The following is a 15,672-nucleotide window of genomic DNA, read 5'->3' on the forward strand; positions in this document are numbered from 1 at the left end:
TAGGGACAAGGCACAAAATGAGATCAAACTAGCTAGAGACATAAAGGGTAACAAGAAAACATTCTATGAATACATAAGAGGCAAGAAGACCAAGGACAGGGTAGGTCTGTTCCTCAATGAGGGGAGAAAAACAATAACAGAAAATGTGGAAATGGCAGAGGTGCTCAATGACTTCTTTGTTTCAGTTTTCACCAAGAAGGTTGGTGATGATTGGACATCTAACACAGTGAATGCCTGTGAAAATGAGGTAGGATCAGAAGATGCTAAAATAGGGAAAGAACAAGTTAAAAATTACTTAGACAAAGTAGATGTCTTCAAGTCACCAGGGCCTGATGAAATGCATCCTAGAGTACTCAAGGAGCTGACTGAGGAGATATCTGAGCCATTAGTGATTATCTTTGAAAAGTCATGGAAGATGGGAAAGATTCCAGAAGACTGGAAAAGGGCAAATATAGTGCCCATCTATAAAAATGAAAATAAGGACAACCCAAGGAATTACAGACCAGTCAGCATAACTTCTGTACCCAGAAAAATAAAGGAACAAATAATTAAGCAAACAATTTGCAAACATCTAGAAGATAATAAGGTGATAAGTAAAAAAGTCAGCATGGATTTGTCAAGAACAAATTGTGTCAAACCAACCTGATAGCTTTCTTGGACAAGGTAATAAGCCTCATGGATGGGGGGGAAGTGGTAGATGTGGTATATCTTGACTTTAGTAAAGCTTTTGATACTGTCTCGCATGACAGTCTCATAAACAAACTAGGGAGATGCAACCTAGATGGAGCTACTATAAGGTGGGTGCAAAACTGGTTGGAAAACCGTTCCCAGAGAGTAGTTATCAGTGGTTCACAGTCATGCTGGCAGGACATAACAAGCGGGGTCCTACGGGGATCAGTTCTGGGTCCAGTTCTGTTCAATGTCTTCATCAATGATTTAGATAATGGCATAGAGAGTACCCTTATAAAGTTTGCGGACGATACCAATCTGGGAGGGGTTGAAAGTGCTTTGGAGGATAGGATTAAAATTCAAAATGATCTGGACAAACTGCAGAAATGGTCTGAAGTAAATGGGATAAAATTCAATAAGGACAAATGCAAAGTAGTACTCCATTTAGGAAGGAACAATCAGTTGCACACATACAAAATGGGAAATGACGGCCAAGGGAGGAGTACTGCGGAAAGGGATCTGGGGGGTAATAGTGGACCACAAGCTAAATATGAGTCAACAGTATAATGCTGTTGCAAAAAAAGCAAACATCATTCTGGGATGTATTAGCGGGAGTGTTGTAAGCAAGACACAAGAAGTAATTCTTCTGCTCTACTCTGCGCTGATTAGACCTCAGCTGGAGCATTGTGTCCAGTTCTGGGTGCCACATTTCAGGAAGTATGTAGGCAAATTGGAGAGAATCCAGAGAAGAGCGACAAAATTGATTAAAGGTCTAGAAAACATGACTTATGAGGGAAGATTGAAAAAACTGGTTTGTTTAGTCTGGAAAAGAGAAGACTGAGGGGGACATGATAACAGCTTTCAAATATATAAAAGGTTGTTACAAGGAGGAAGGAGAAAAACTGTTTTTCTTAACCTCTGAGGATAGGAAAAGAAGCAATGGGCTTAAACTGCAGCAAGGGAGGTTTAGGTTGGACATTAAGAAAAATTTCCTAACTGTCAGCGTGATTAAGCACTGGAATCAATTGCCTAGGGAGGTTGTGGAATCTCCATCATTGGAGATTTTTAAGAGCAGGTTAGACAAACACCTGTCAGGGATGGTCTAGATCAGGGGTCAGCAACCTTTCAGAATTGGTGTGCCGAGTCTTCATTTATTCACTCTCATTTAAGGTTTCGCGTGCCAGTAATACATTTTAACGTTTTTAGGTCTCTTTCTATAAGTCTATAATATATAACTAAACTATTGTTGTATGTAAAGTAAATAAGGTTTTTAAAATGTTTAAGACGCTTCATTTAAAATTAAATTAAAATGCAGAGACCCCCGGACCGGTGGCCAGAACCCGGGCAGTGTGAGTGCCACTGAAAATCAGCTCGCGTGCTGCCTTTGGCACATGTGCCATAGGTTGCCTACTCCTGGTCTAGATAATACTTAGTCCTGCCAAGATTGCAAGGGACTGAACTAGATGACCTCTCAAGGTCCCATCCAGTCCTCTGATTCTATGATTGTTTTCACCTCGGCTTGATTTTACACCAGAAATTTCAGAAATTTGCCCTCCCTTGTAGCCACATCTGGGGTTCACTCTCTCTCTCTCACACACACACACACACACACACACATACATACATCCTCTTTTCTTTATAGGAAAGGTGGGGGGAAAGAACAGCTTGACAGCCCTGGAGAGTGCAGGCCTCCGTTTATCCCCAAAACCGGCCCAGCACAGGCAGCTGCAAGATGAACTTCCCCCACACTGCCCAGCTGCCAAGGTGCCTCAGCCCTGACCTTGGAGGATCACTTTCAGGGAGGCTTTCTTTCTTTTGTGCCCTCTCTGCTGAGACTGCCAATGAGGGTGACAGGTGTGGAGGGAAACTGGCAGGGAAACTGGCAGTGCGGATGCTTAGAGACAAACTCATTGTGGAGGGATATCTGGGGAGTCTGAGGCAAAACATGGCCCTTGTCCTCTACCAAGGGATATTTTTTTTATATCAGCAACTCAGCTCAAACGGGCCACTAAACACTTTCACTGACCTTGGTCAGATTTGAGCTAGTGACCTAACGGTGACAGAACTCTGCGCCATCATTACTAATCTGGGGTCTTAATTTCTTCCTGGAGAGCCTCTAGAACTGTGCATAAAGTGTCTCATATCTCAGAGGCAGGACACTCGCTCTAATGCTACAGCATGCTCTCGCTAACCTCCCCTCACAGCTCTGCAGTGCTTGATAAGCACAGGATAAAGTGGGGCGTGAAGACATCCACTCTGCAAATCAGAATGCAACCAACTAAACCACTGCAATGTTCACTTTAAATAGAGCTTTGCAAACATCATAGCAACTCAGCCAGGATTTTCTGATCAGAAGAATCATAATGATGATTCCAAGATGGTGTGAGAAAACAGCCTCATTCCCTCATTGCCCAGAACCTTTGCTGCATTTTTGCATTTTCCCTTTTTACCTGCCCGCTGTCCTGAAGCGTAGAAATATTAAACCAGGCAGAAATTTCATTTGATTCCTAATATAACTGTCAAAATTCCCTTCCCTCCCATTTTCTGTAATTTATACCATATAATCCATGTGTGTAATGGAGAGCAGAATCTGGACCCGTTTCGTATTATTCAAACTCTGGAAAGCACTTTGGGATACACTAGTAGGGAGTATCAGAGGGGTAGCCGTGTTAGTCTGAATCTGTAAAAAGCAACAGAGGGTCCTGTGGCACCTATGAGACTAACAGAAGTACTGGGAGCATAAGCTTTCGTGGGTAAGAACCTCACTTCTTCAGATGCAAGAGAGTAGGAGGACACTAGTAGGGAGGACACTGTTCAAAGGAGCATTGCATCACACTATGCAGATGTGACCTTCATCAGAGGTTATTTTGACTTTCCCTGCATTCCTTTTTCCATTCCCTGACTTGCAAGCCAGACACAGGAATCATGCTTCACTGATTAGCGCTTAACTAAGATATGGAAATGGAAAAGCTAGGTTAAAAACAGGGGGGGAAGCTCAGTTTGTGAGAGCCAAGAAATGTCATCATACAAAGGTTTTCACCAGAAGGGCTGCTATTTGTTGGACAAGGACCTCTACACCTTGTAAAGCAAAATAGAGTTGATTTCCTTTTCAACCTGTTGCAAATCCCATCTCTTCTTCTCATCCTCTACCCACCCAATGAGCCATAAAATAAAGAGATTCCAATTCATGGTCTTTCATTGCTAGACCTGCCTGGACTGAACTTCTAAGAGCTATCAGGGCATGTTCTATAAAAGTTGTCATGGACACTAGGTTGGAACCAGGGCCAGCTCCAGGCACCAGCTTAACAAACAGGTGCTTGTGGCGGCCAAGGGAGAGGGGCAGCACCAACGGCAATTCGGGGGCGACAGGTCCCTCACTCCCTCTAGGAGCGAAGGACCTGCCGCCGAACTGCCGCCGCCGATCGCGGCTTTTTTTTTTTTCTCCACCAATTGCCGCCACTGGTCATGATTGCAATCGCATTTTTTTGTTTGTTTGTTTGTTTTGCTTGGGGCGGCAGAAATGCTGGAGCCAGCCCTGGTTGGAACTACTTAAGAGGCCACATCAGAAAAACGGCCATTACAGTGGGCCCCTTTGCTGAGGGCTTTACCAATGACGCCAAGGCCTAAAAGGACCAAAGAAGGCCCTAGGACTCTGTGAAATCCTGGGAGAGCTGGACTTTTGCAGAGCGCAGTATGAAGTTTCAAAGGAAACTTTGTGAGTGGTATTTTTGTTGAACTACAAATAACTCTTCACAGGGCCCCATGTAACCCAGGAGGGAAGTCTGCCCCACACCACTGCCACCACCAGAATCCAAACAGCAGCTGGCTTGCCACACTCATGTGGGTGGTGGAGAGCAATTTCTGCAGAGAGTTTCTTCCTCTTGATGCTTGTACAGTCCCACCAGCTGAGGAAGAAGGGCTCACTACAAGAGCTTAGATGGCATCCCAGAGCATCTGGAGACCCCTAAATCTGTGGGAGCCAGGCAGAGCTCTGCAATGAGGGCGAAATCAGTCCCTACTTGCTTTTAACACGCTGCAAAGTCTTATGCAGTCTTACGCTGCAGACTGATTGAAAGCAGCAGCCTTGGTGGTTTCTGGAGAGACAGCAGGAGTGGGAACAATGCAGGGTCAGTCAGTCTGTCTGTCTAGGTGGGGATTTAACATGGGAAAGAAAATCAGCCTTCTGGAAGTGTAAAGCCAAGGTCTCAGGCCTGCCACTACCGCAGGGGGTAGATGTTTTGTGCTGTTAAATCTCTGAGAAAGCCTTACTGTCGGGGTTGGTGTAAGCTCAATGGCAGGCGCTGCAGGAGGTCTCAAGCTAAGTTAAAAAAGATCAACATGAAATCACGTAACATTTATAAAGAAAAGAGAAGACAGCGATCACAGCAGAGAGCGAGGGGCTTTTGCCGGGAGCACTAACCATAACTGTGAGATGCAGCGAGTCCAGAGTACACATGGCATTTTAACCCCAACATGGGTGTTGTATAGGAGGGATGGGATCAGCCACTAAAGTCCTGCAGTGTAACACAGCATATTCACTAGCTTTTCCCTGCAGCTTTCAAACTAACCAATTAACACTGCTGCTTATAACATGTCCTGCTTCTGACAATCCCAGGGCCCCTGGGGCTAGAGGAGGGGCGGGCAGGTGGAGAAGGCAGAGTTTCAAAGCAGGTAGCTGGATTAGAACCGAGGCTTTGGGTAATTAGCCAGAAAAACTATTGGTCTGGGCTTGAAGCAGCACAAATGCCCGTGGCACCACTAGGGCTTTTAACTAGTGGAGGAGAGAAAGGGTGCTGGCTATTCAGGGAAGAGGCAAGAAACCTACACTCCATTGTCCCATAAGCCTCTCTTTTCTCTATGTAATTACGTCTGTCTGTCTGCTTCCCCCACTGCATCTGCTCCCCTCAACCTGCACATATTATTATATGGAGATATACCTATCTCATAGAACTAGAAGGGATCTTGAAAGGTCATCGAGTTCAGTCCCCTGCCTTCACAGCAGGACCAAGTACCGTCCCTAACAGATTTTTGCCCCAGATCCCTAAATGCCTCCCTCAAGGATTGAACTCACAACCCTAGGTTTAGCAGGCCAATGCTCAAACCACTTGATATGGGGCCTTCACATGCTCCCTTTGTACCTGCACCTTGAACAGTATATTTACCTTGTTTGGTACCTTTGCTCCAGCTACACCTCCCCCTTATAATACTGTACCCTGCACCTGTTCTCCCACGGGCACCTTACCACTCTGAGCCGCCACCACATCAGTGCTGTCCAGAACAGGCACATCTGAATCTGGTCACAAAGACACCGGGTTTATCAGTGGGGAGAGAACCCAAGAACTTCAGCAATAAAACCATAGCCTCTGCCACTTGAGAAGATGAAGAAGAATCCTATAGGTGGTGAGTAAGTTGCAGGCAATTATATTCAGTGGGGCCAGCCACTAGATGGAGACATGATCACTTAAGCTAAGGCTTTACATTGCAATCCACAGCAATAGGGTAGAGGTTTGGGGTGCCATTCCTCCTTAACTCTAACAAAAACAAGCACCAAAACCCCTTTCACTCATGCCAGGTTGTAGAGACAGGCCAACAATTACCCTCTGGGTCTTCCACTGCTAACTCGCCAAAGTCCCCAGCAAACCACCTTCCTCCAAACAGACTAATGGCATAAATGTCTGAAACAGCCCCCTAGGTAGCTTTGCAGCTGTTATGCAAATTCAGCCTGTTCCTCTGCTGTGACTAATGGAGCCTAGATCAAAAGAACATTTAAGGACAGAGGTCTCAACAACGGAAAAGAGTTCACTTTCAAAGAGACAATGAGAGGGGGAGTGCTGGAGCCTTGAACGTGGCTATTGCTGACTTCACTTCAAAAGAGGTTTGTTTTCGGTGAGCATGGAAAAAGCCGGAGATGTTTGTTTAACCAGGATAAAAATGTCCTTTCAGCAGTTTCTGAACATAAAATGGAATTCAAAGGAACTGGTTTATTGAACCATGCTGGTGTTTGGTCTGAACATTTTTCCCCTAAAAAAAGGGAAAAGAATCCTGTTTCTTTACATGTTCTGTCTAGTGTTTGGGCGAATTGAGCGCTAGTGAAGGGTACCAGAATGACAGCTCCAGAGACTGAAATTCTGGTTCTCTACAGTACTCACATAGTACAAGATCGCTTCCCCTACCAACGTGCCTCTTCTGGTCAGGAGGGCCCAAATATAGGGGAGAGGAGAGCACTCAGCCTCCATTTCCCACTTGTTATTAGAAAGAAACTTATTTACTACTGTAGTGCCTAGGACCAATCAAGACTGGGCCCTATTGTCAGGCGGCTCTCAGTTGAGACTGGCAAGTTAGTGGATGGTGGTTTCGTTTTTTGTGATGTGGAATGACTAAGAATAGCCACAATATCACCTGCAGCTCATGTACACACACACACACCCCAAATCGCCATGACAACAACTTTGGATCAATACTGACCCAAAGTGGATATGAATTGGCAACTGAGAATAATCTCAGAATAATAGCAGGTGACCCTTCTTCTACACTAGACATATGCAGTTTGCATGTGACTGAGCCCTTTATACCTCTCTTGCTGATTCAGGCTGGTGGGTTTCCAGCAAATAACAGAGGTGCTGCTATGTAAAGGCTCTTCTAATTTCATATATGTAGAGCAACAGCAGGAGCTGTTAAGCTAATAACATAACAGATTTATACAGCCCTTTCATCCAGAAGCATTCCCAAGCACTTTGGGGGTTCACAGAACTAGACAGTTAGGGATCACTTTACTCATCAGGGAAATGCAACTGCTTCTGGGGTGGAGTGCATTGGCTATTTAACAGTGCACTGTAACACTGTGTAATGGTTTAAGAGAAGAAATCAAGGACAACAATGTATCTACTTGAACATGTAGGGAGAATTCATGCATGCAGAATCTAACTACCAAGTTATAGTCTGCCCAGTACTCTTAGATATAACGCCTCTCGGACTTGTCTTTATTTATATTCTGAGCATTTTTCTCCTGGGAAAAGTACTATTGAGTCCTCTTTGATATTCTGCCAAAGCGCAAAGTAGCATTTTTCAGAAGAGGCTATCAAAGTACTTTACAAATAATTAGTGAAGCCTCACAACAAGTGGCAAACACAGACACATAGGGTATGTCTACACAGGGATAAAAAACCCACAGCTGGCCCAGGTCAGCTGACTCGGGCTTGCAGGGCTCAGGCTCCAGGGTTGAAAATCATTGTGTAGATGTTTGGGCTCGGGCAAGATCCTGAGCTCTGGGACTCTGCGAGGGTGGAAGGTCCCATAGCTCAGGTTCCAACCCAAACCTGAATGTCTACACAGCAATTTTTAGCCCCTCAGCCCAAGCCCCACAAGCTTGAGTCAGCTGCCCTGGGCCACGGGGCTTTTATCCCTGTATAGACAATAGGATAAAGGTTAAGTGACTTGCCCAGGATGAGACAACGGGTCGGTGCCAGAGGCCTTATACCCAGTCAAAAGCATAAACCTTTTCCTTCTCTTACTAGTGTTTCTATGTTTTTAGCATATTGTTAACCAACGTGGCAAGTTCCATAGGGTACACAGCATTCACTGAGACACTAGAGCAAAAACTAAATAGCAAGGAAAGGCCCAGGTCTGTATCCGAGGAATGATTGCCCCATTTCTTGCTGCTGCACCTCCAACCCAGATAACTGCTTCCAAAATCAGATTAGGAGCAGGGCAATTGCAACAAAAGGAATCTGGTATCACAGTAACACACACGTCTTGCAGAGAGAGTTCTCAGAGCTCTTAGCAAAAGACAGCAGCAGTGGGGAGTCAATACCCACAATACACAGAACACCCTGGCCCCATAAATATCTGGCCCTTCGGATCTGTTTTGTAAAACAGGCAGGAGAGCAGTCGAGCCGGTTACCTGATCTAGCAATTAAAGATTAAATTATCTGCATGAATCAAACTGACCTGGAGACAAACCAGCCTGCTTTCATCAGAGCCATACCTCAACCAGGAGCCTGGGGAATCTTATCAGTCCCCTGCATTGATTATGGACTAGTAGGTGCACAGGTGTGTCAGGACCAGGAAAGCTCCTGGGGGTCACCCAGCCTGGAACTCCTGTATTTTTCAGAACTAATCCACGCATTATTCCCAATCAGGTCTCATGCGACCTGTTCTTGGGGGGCTCCTCGGTCATTCCTCGATACTATAAAGACAAAGACAAGACGGGCTAATAAGCAAGGGCATCAGGAAGAGAGACAAGTTCAGGTGCAAATTCAGAGACGACCTTCCCCACTCTTCAGGGCCATTCACAAAATACCCAGTCCCTGACCTAGTCTGTGCAACCATGTCTCCATCTAGCATCAAACCACAATACCCTGCGCCTTTCTCACAACTAAAGGAGCTCTCCTTTAGTTCAAGTAGCAGGAGTCTGTGACATTTAGAGTGTAAGTGATCTGGGGCCGTGACTGGGTTTTGTTCTGTTTTTGTAAAATGCCTAGCACTGTGGGGCTCCAATCCTGATTGTGATGTATGTTGGAGAAAAATGACCATTCTATGGTCCTGATGCACATCTTCTCTCCTGGGGGTATGGTGCTCCAGGGCCTACGCTGAGACTGTAATGTCCCACAACTCCAGTAACCAACACCTTGTAGATCACTAAGAGCACAACATTTTGAGTATTTCCTGGGTTCTCCTCCAGCAGAAGGTTATACATTTCTGATAGGGTTTAATGTACCTTGACACCAGGCCTATTAGCCTTTGGTTGGTGAGAATGCTTCACATGGGCTGTGAGTAGCATTTAAAGAGGTTATATCTATGCGCTATAAATAATAGAGAAGGAAATTAGGTAGGGCTAGTGGATAAATCTACAGTCACACCTTTGGAGCCACAACTTGATCCAATCATGGTTATAAACTGAGCAAGCCTCTGTAGTGGCCTCACTGCCTATGACCATGGGTGTATATCACAAGCGAAATGCGCCCTTGTAAGAATTCTCACCATAGTGCTTTTGGAATCATTGCAGAACATCTCAAGGCTCCTCAGTCAGGATATACCAAAAGGTAAAGCTAGCAGGAGCTGCCAGGAGGGCTCACTTTTACACAGAGTTAGTCATCAGCATATCGGACATGTGTGTTCATGTAAGTACAGAAGGAGGGGCTGTCTATATCCTGGATTTCGCTCTGTCATCCTTACAAATAATTTCTTGAAGTTGGCACATATTCCATCATTCAAAGGCTAACATCTGAGAGATAAGGTAGGTGAGGCAATATCTTTTATAGGATCTACTTATGCTCGTGAAAGAGACAAGCTTCTGAGCTCCAGAGAACTCTTCTTCACCAACAGAGGTTGGACCAGTAAAAGATATTACCTCACCCACCTTGTTTCTCTATTATCCTGGGATCAACACAGCTACAGCAAACAACATCTGAGAGACTAATGGGATCTTTCCAAGTCACCCTAGGGAGTGAGATTATAGCAACTCACCAGCATCATGTTCTGCTGTAATATAATGAGACTTCATCATAATATTACATCTCAGGTAGCTGCAAAATGAGGGGAATAGATCTGAAACCAATGGGGTTGGCAAAGAGCTGTCTAAGGCTCCTTAGTACAAGATATTCATTTTTAGTAACTTCACTGAAAGTGCCAACAACATAGGTATTTGGCACCAATGATAACATCTTCACCTCTGAGCCAGAGCCCCACACCAATATACCCAATGCAGAGGTTGTAGTGTATGATGGGGGAAAGCACTGCCTATTTGGGGTCCCTTTCTTCAGCAACATGGTAGGTGCAGACTGGTTGTGCTAGTAAATTTTAATGATGATTTTGCAAGGCTAGTTATGACTTATTATCCCCATTTTACAGATAGGAAAACAGAGGCACAGAGATTGAATGGGTCAAAGTCACACAATAAGTCATCAAAAGAGGCAGCACCAGAACCCAGAACCCTGGCACGCCTCCTGTGTTCTAACCATACTACATAGAATTGAGGTGGGTGAATAACTTGTAAGTAATACTATATGTCTTTCATTTTACCTCTCTTTGCCTGGGAGCAGATCACAATTTTATCACATTCAAAATTAATCACCAAATTCTGGGAATGATTCTTGGTCTGTAGCTAGTTCATTGCAAGTACTTGGCTGTCAAAATCTGAGTTCTTTTAATTGAACACATACATCATCACACAGTGGGTGAAATCCTGGCTCTATTGAAGTCAATGGCAAAACTCCCATTGGCTTCAGCAGAGCCAAGATTTCACCCAGTATGTTGTTATTCCCTAATTGGATTAACACAATGTTTAGAATCGAGTTTTGGGAGTAAATACTCATGATCACAAATGCACCTTCCACAAACTCTCCCTAATATTGACTGAAATTTGCTATTTCCCTAAATGTTCCTCCCGCTAAATGCATTTGTTAGGAGGGTCATGGAGAGTGAACACAACCGGGGCACAGACAGAACCCAGATGCATTTATTTAAATATCTGATCTAATATTTGTAATGGTTGTTACCAAGGAGACCAAACATACTGGACACAACATGGGCTGTTGGTAAGAAGAGCGGCTCTCTTTTCACTTGTCTTTACAGTGTTAGCTGAGCAGTATCTTCTAACAAAAAATACATATACCTCTACCCCGATATAACGCTGTCCTCGGGAGCCAAAAAAATCTTACCGCATTATAGGTGAAACCGCATTATATCGAACTTGCTTTGATCCGCCTGAGTGCGCAGCCCCTCCTCCTCCCGGAGCGATTTTACTGTGTAAATCCAAATTCATGTTATATCGGGTCGCGTTATATCGGGGTTGAGCTGTATATCGGGATTTTTGCCTAAGGAATGTAGCATCCAGTTTCCCACTGGTACATCATCTTGGTGGCATGCAGAAAGCAGTTACAGTGCAATAACAAAGCAGCAAATAGGAAAGTGATTAATACCTACAGATTCTAGTTTTTTCACAGCCGCCCATCCCCCAGGCTAAAATAGGATTGTGATGCTAAGCCCCCCCTGGATTCACACCCTACACACTATTGTAATAATCTTTGCACAAAATATGCCTTGTGAGGTATCATCTGAAAATGAATAACTCACTGATCATAATATTCTTGTGCGATCTATGTACATGGTGGATATTAAGGGTTATGGATATATGCTAGAATTAGGTCTTAGGTATGTTAGGTTGCCAGGGGGTTGGTAGACAGGTCTGCACTAGACAAAGGGCTTGTCTACACTTAAAATGTTACAGCAGCAAAGCTGCTCTGCTGTAGTGCTTCAGCGTAAGACTCTGCCTATGCGAACGGGATGGGTTCTTCCATCAGCATAGGCAACCCACCTCCCTAAGGGCTTGGCTACACTTGCGAGTTAGAGCGCATTAAAGCAGCCCTGTGTGCACTAGCTCACTCCCCGTCCACACTGGCAAGGCACGTAGAGCGCACTGACTCCGCGGCTAGAGCGCTCCTGGTACTCCACCTCGGCGAGAGGAATAATGTTTGCTGCACCCCTGCTGGAGCGCCCCAGCGTCAGTGTGAACGTGGTGTTGCATTACTGAGCTCTGATTGGCCTCCGGAAACGTCCCATAATCCCCTTAAGTCAAGTGGCCACTCTTGTCATTGTTTTGAATAGCTGTAGGAATGCGGAAGTGCCCTTTGAAAGCTCCGTTTCTGACAGCTGGCTGCTTATCTGCTCTGAGACAAATCAACCATTACTGTGGAATGCTGTGTGTGAGAGAGAGAGGCGGGGGAAGAAAGGGGGTCTGCCACTGTCTGTACTTACAAGACAGCATGCTGACATGCTCTCAGCCCCCCACAAACCCACTCTCTCTCCCCCCACATACACACAACACACTCCCTGTCACATTCCACCCCACTCCACCCCACCCCCATTCGAAAAGCACATTGCAGTCACTTGCATGCTGGGATAGCTGCCCATAATGCACCGTTCCCAATGCCGCTGCAAGTGCCGCAAATGTGGCCATGCCAGTGTGCTTGAAGCTGTCAGTGTGGACAGACTGCAGCGCTTTCCCTACTGGGCTCTCTGAAGGCTGGTTTAACTCAAAGCGCTCTACATCTGCAAGTGTAGCCATGCCCTGAGAGGCAGTAGCAAACTGTCTGCCTGGAGATTTAGGTTGGCTTAACAATACTGCTCAGGGGTGTGGATTTTTCACACCCCTGACTGACATAGTTAAACCAGCCTAATTTTCTAGTGTAGACCAGGCCAAAGGAACATGTTTTTCCTACCTGGGAGTTACTTTGAAAGACAGTGAAAATGTATTTACATATCATGCGAACGGACCTATCCAGCTAAAAAAGGTTGGAGGCAAACCTCACACTAACAAGTGGGGGGAGGAGACAGCATGGCATCTACACCCAGCAGGAGAGAGAAGTTTGGTGCAGGTTTTACTTTTCAAAAAATAATTTTCAAGTAAATGTTCACTGGTCTATAAAGACAGGGGGCTGAATATCAAGTGATAAGCAATTGAATCAATTGATTGCATACAATATTACCGTATTATAAGAGAATATGGAACAAGGTCTTTTCGGGAAGCTAATGACACACTGGTGATTACTATAATTGTGAAACGCATGTATTAACACTATATAAGGAATTATGGATGCTCATTGATATTAGGCCATACAGACTGCTCAGACAGGCAGGAAGATCACAGCTGTCTACCTGTCTCCTGCGTAAATTAAGCATTGTGAGACCAGAAACAACGGAAGCTCCACTTACATAGAAATCAGCAGGGGGATGGGAAGCCACAGCAAGGGAAAAGCACCATGAGGTCATCCTGCTTCTTGAAACAAGTTCACTGAGCTTTGGAAGATACAAGCAAGGACAGAAGCACTCTTTGGCATCCATCACTACACAGACACAAGGGAACAGAGCACTAGCAAGCTGAGAAAGATGGGTCCTTCAACCAAAATGGGGTTGAATCTCTGGAACTGAATATAGGTGAGAAACCTGCTTAGGCAAAGATTTTTCAAGACAATGAGGGAAGCCAGCAACTTGTACTTTTGTTGAAGGTCCTGCCTGAGGGAAAGTCAGCCATGGTTGGGAAGAAAAATGACTGGTGAGAGAAACTGTCTTGAACAAAGCCTGTCTCTTGTTAGATTAAGTTTTAGGCTTTTCAATGAGTGTTTTCACTTTTATTTGCTTGTAGCCCTTTCTAATTTTATTCCTTTTACTTCGCATCACTTAACCTATGTCCTATTGTTAATCCATTTATTTTTACTATAAACCACCTTCATGCTGTGTTTAAAGGGAAGAGTGTATTTACCTCCATTAAGTTAATAAGCTGTGATGTGGTTTTGTCTCTTTACAGAAGCAACAAATCTTATATTATTTCTCTGAGCCTGCCAGAAGAGGGCTGGACGCTTCAGGGCACGTAGTTTGGGGGAAATTCAAGACAAGGAGTGTATTGAGGTCACCTCGACGATTGTCACCAAGGCTGGGGTCAGAGCTGCTGAACCAGGGTTTCCTTGCTCACATACACTCAGGGTGTGACCTGTGTGCTGGTAGGCTGGCTGTGAGTAGCCCAGGTTGGGAGCTGCAGCAGCAAAGCATTGTGGGAGATGCAGGGTTATAGGACAAGTGGTGAGACAACCTCTCACTGATCTGGGCTGCATACCCAAATCCCAACCAGGCCGTCACAATGGGACTGTATTTTATTAAAGAAAACTGGTAACATTTGCCACATATTGTTCTATCTCATTCTATATAGAACCTTGTGCTTGAAGCACTTTGCTCTTCCATGGAAATGGCCATATTACTAAATTAATAATCTGGTAACTGAATTCTTCCATCTAGCTGCCAGACTGGAAGAATACAGGACAGCACGTTGGTTAGTCTTACTCCCTCTCCCTATGTTCACTGCTCAAGTATTACCGTGATTAATATATACCCCCAAGAAAGATGCACTTCCCACTTTTTTCACCCCATCTGCTTCCTAAAGCAGACAGCGTCCCAAAGATGCAATCCACATTCCAGAAGGGCTCCTCACATCACTATTACTAGTCCATCAGGAGAGAGGATAAAGTCCAGATGACTTCAGGATTAAAGCTCCTTGGACTTCAGGATTAAAGCTCCCCGGGGTTGATAAGTGCTTTATTGACTGTCTGTGAAGCTAATGGCTAAAAAGTAACCAACAATGAACCGCAGGAATGCAAGTGCACTAAGGAATAAGCCACATTTTGAATCACTTAATAAGGCTTCTTCGTTTTTAATGAGTTGTAAAGACAGGGGGATATGAGGCTGCTCTGTTTTCCTTGACAAAGGCCTGCTGCTGGGCACTGCATTAAAAATGCTCTCTCATTCCTCCAGGAGAACATCGCCATGGCTCTATATTAGGGTGACCAGATGTCTCTATATTATCGGGACCATCCCAATATTAGAGGCTTTGTCTTATATATACAACTATACCCCTTCACCCCCCACACACACACTAAAAAAGTGTCCCCCATTTTTCACAATTGCTATCTGGTCACCCAGCTCTATACTAGGGACCATACTGAGTCAAGCTTCACCACCAGCCATTTGTCTCTATAGACTGGCCTGAGCTTGATACAAAGAGACATCTCTCCTGAACCTTTCTGCCTGGTTCTAAACATTGCACTGAAAGGGACACTCGAGTTCAGGTTTAATTTGAAAAGAGACTCATTAGGCCTTTGCCAGTGAGCCAGACATCAAAAAGCACCTTTCCAATTACACCCAGCCCCTGCAGAAGTATACAGAGTTGGTGTTAGGTATACAGAGGGAGGAGGAGAGAGGCACTGGGGCATAGATCCTGGATACATATGCTGCAGGGAGTGCCTGCTCATTAAAGGCCTGCAGGGGGGCATACATATCCGAATTATTCTCACTCTTCAGATGTCTTTTCCAGACACACCTCACCTCTTCACTTTAGCAGCTATTCCTAAATCAGTCAAAATCACAGATTAAAGAGAAAGCTCTATAGTTAGACTCTATGGGCTTCCTTGATGGTGAAGAAAGTGGAGTTGCAGCACTGGAAAGCAGATGGCTTAA

The sequence above is a fragment of the Trachemys scripta genome, chromosome 9 (genome assembly GCF_013100865.1).
Source record: "Trachemys scripta elegans isolate TJP31775 chromosome 9, CAS_Tse_1.0, whole genome shotgun sequence".
In the NCBI taxonomy this organism is placed as follows: Eukaryota; Metazoa; Chordata; order Testudines; family Emydidae; genus Trachemys; species Trachemys scripta.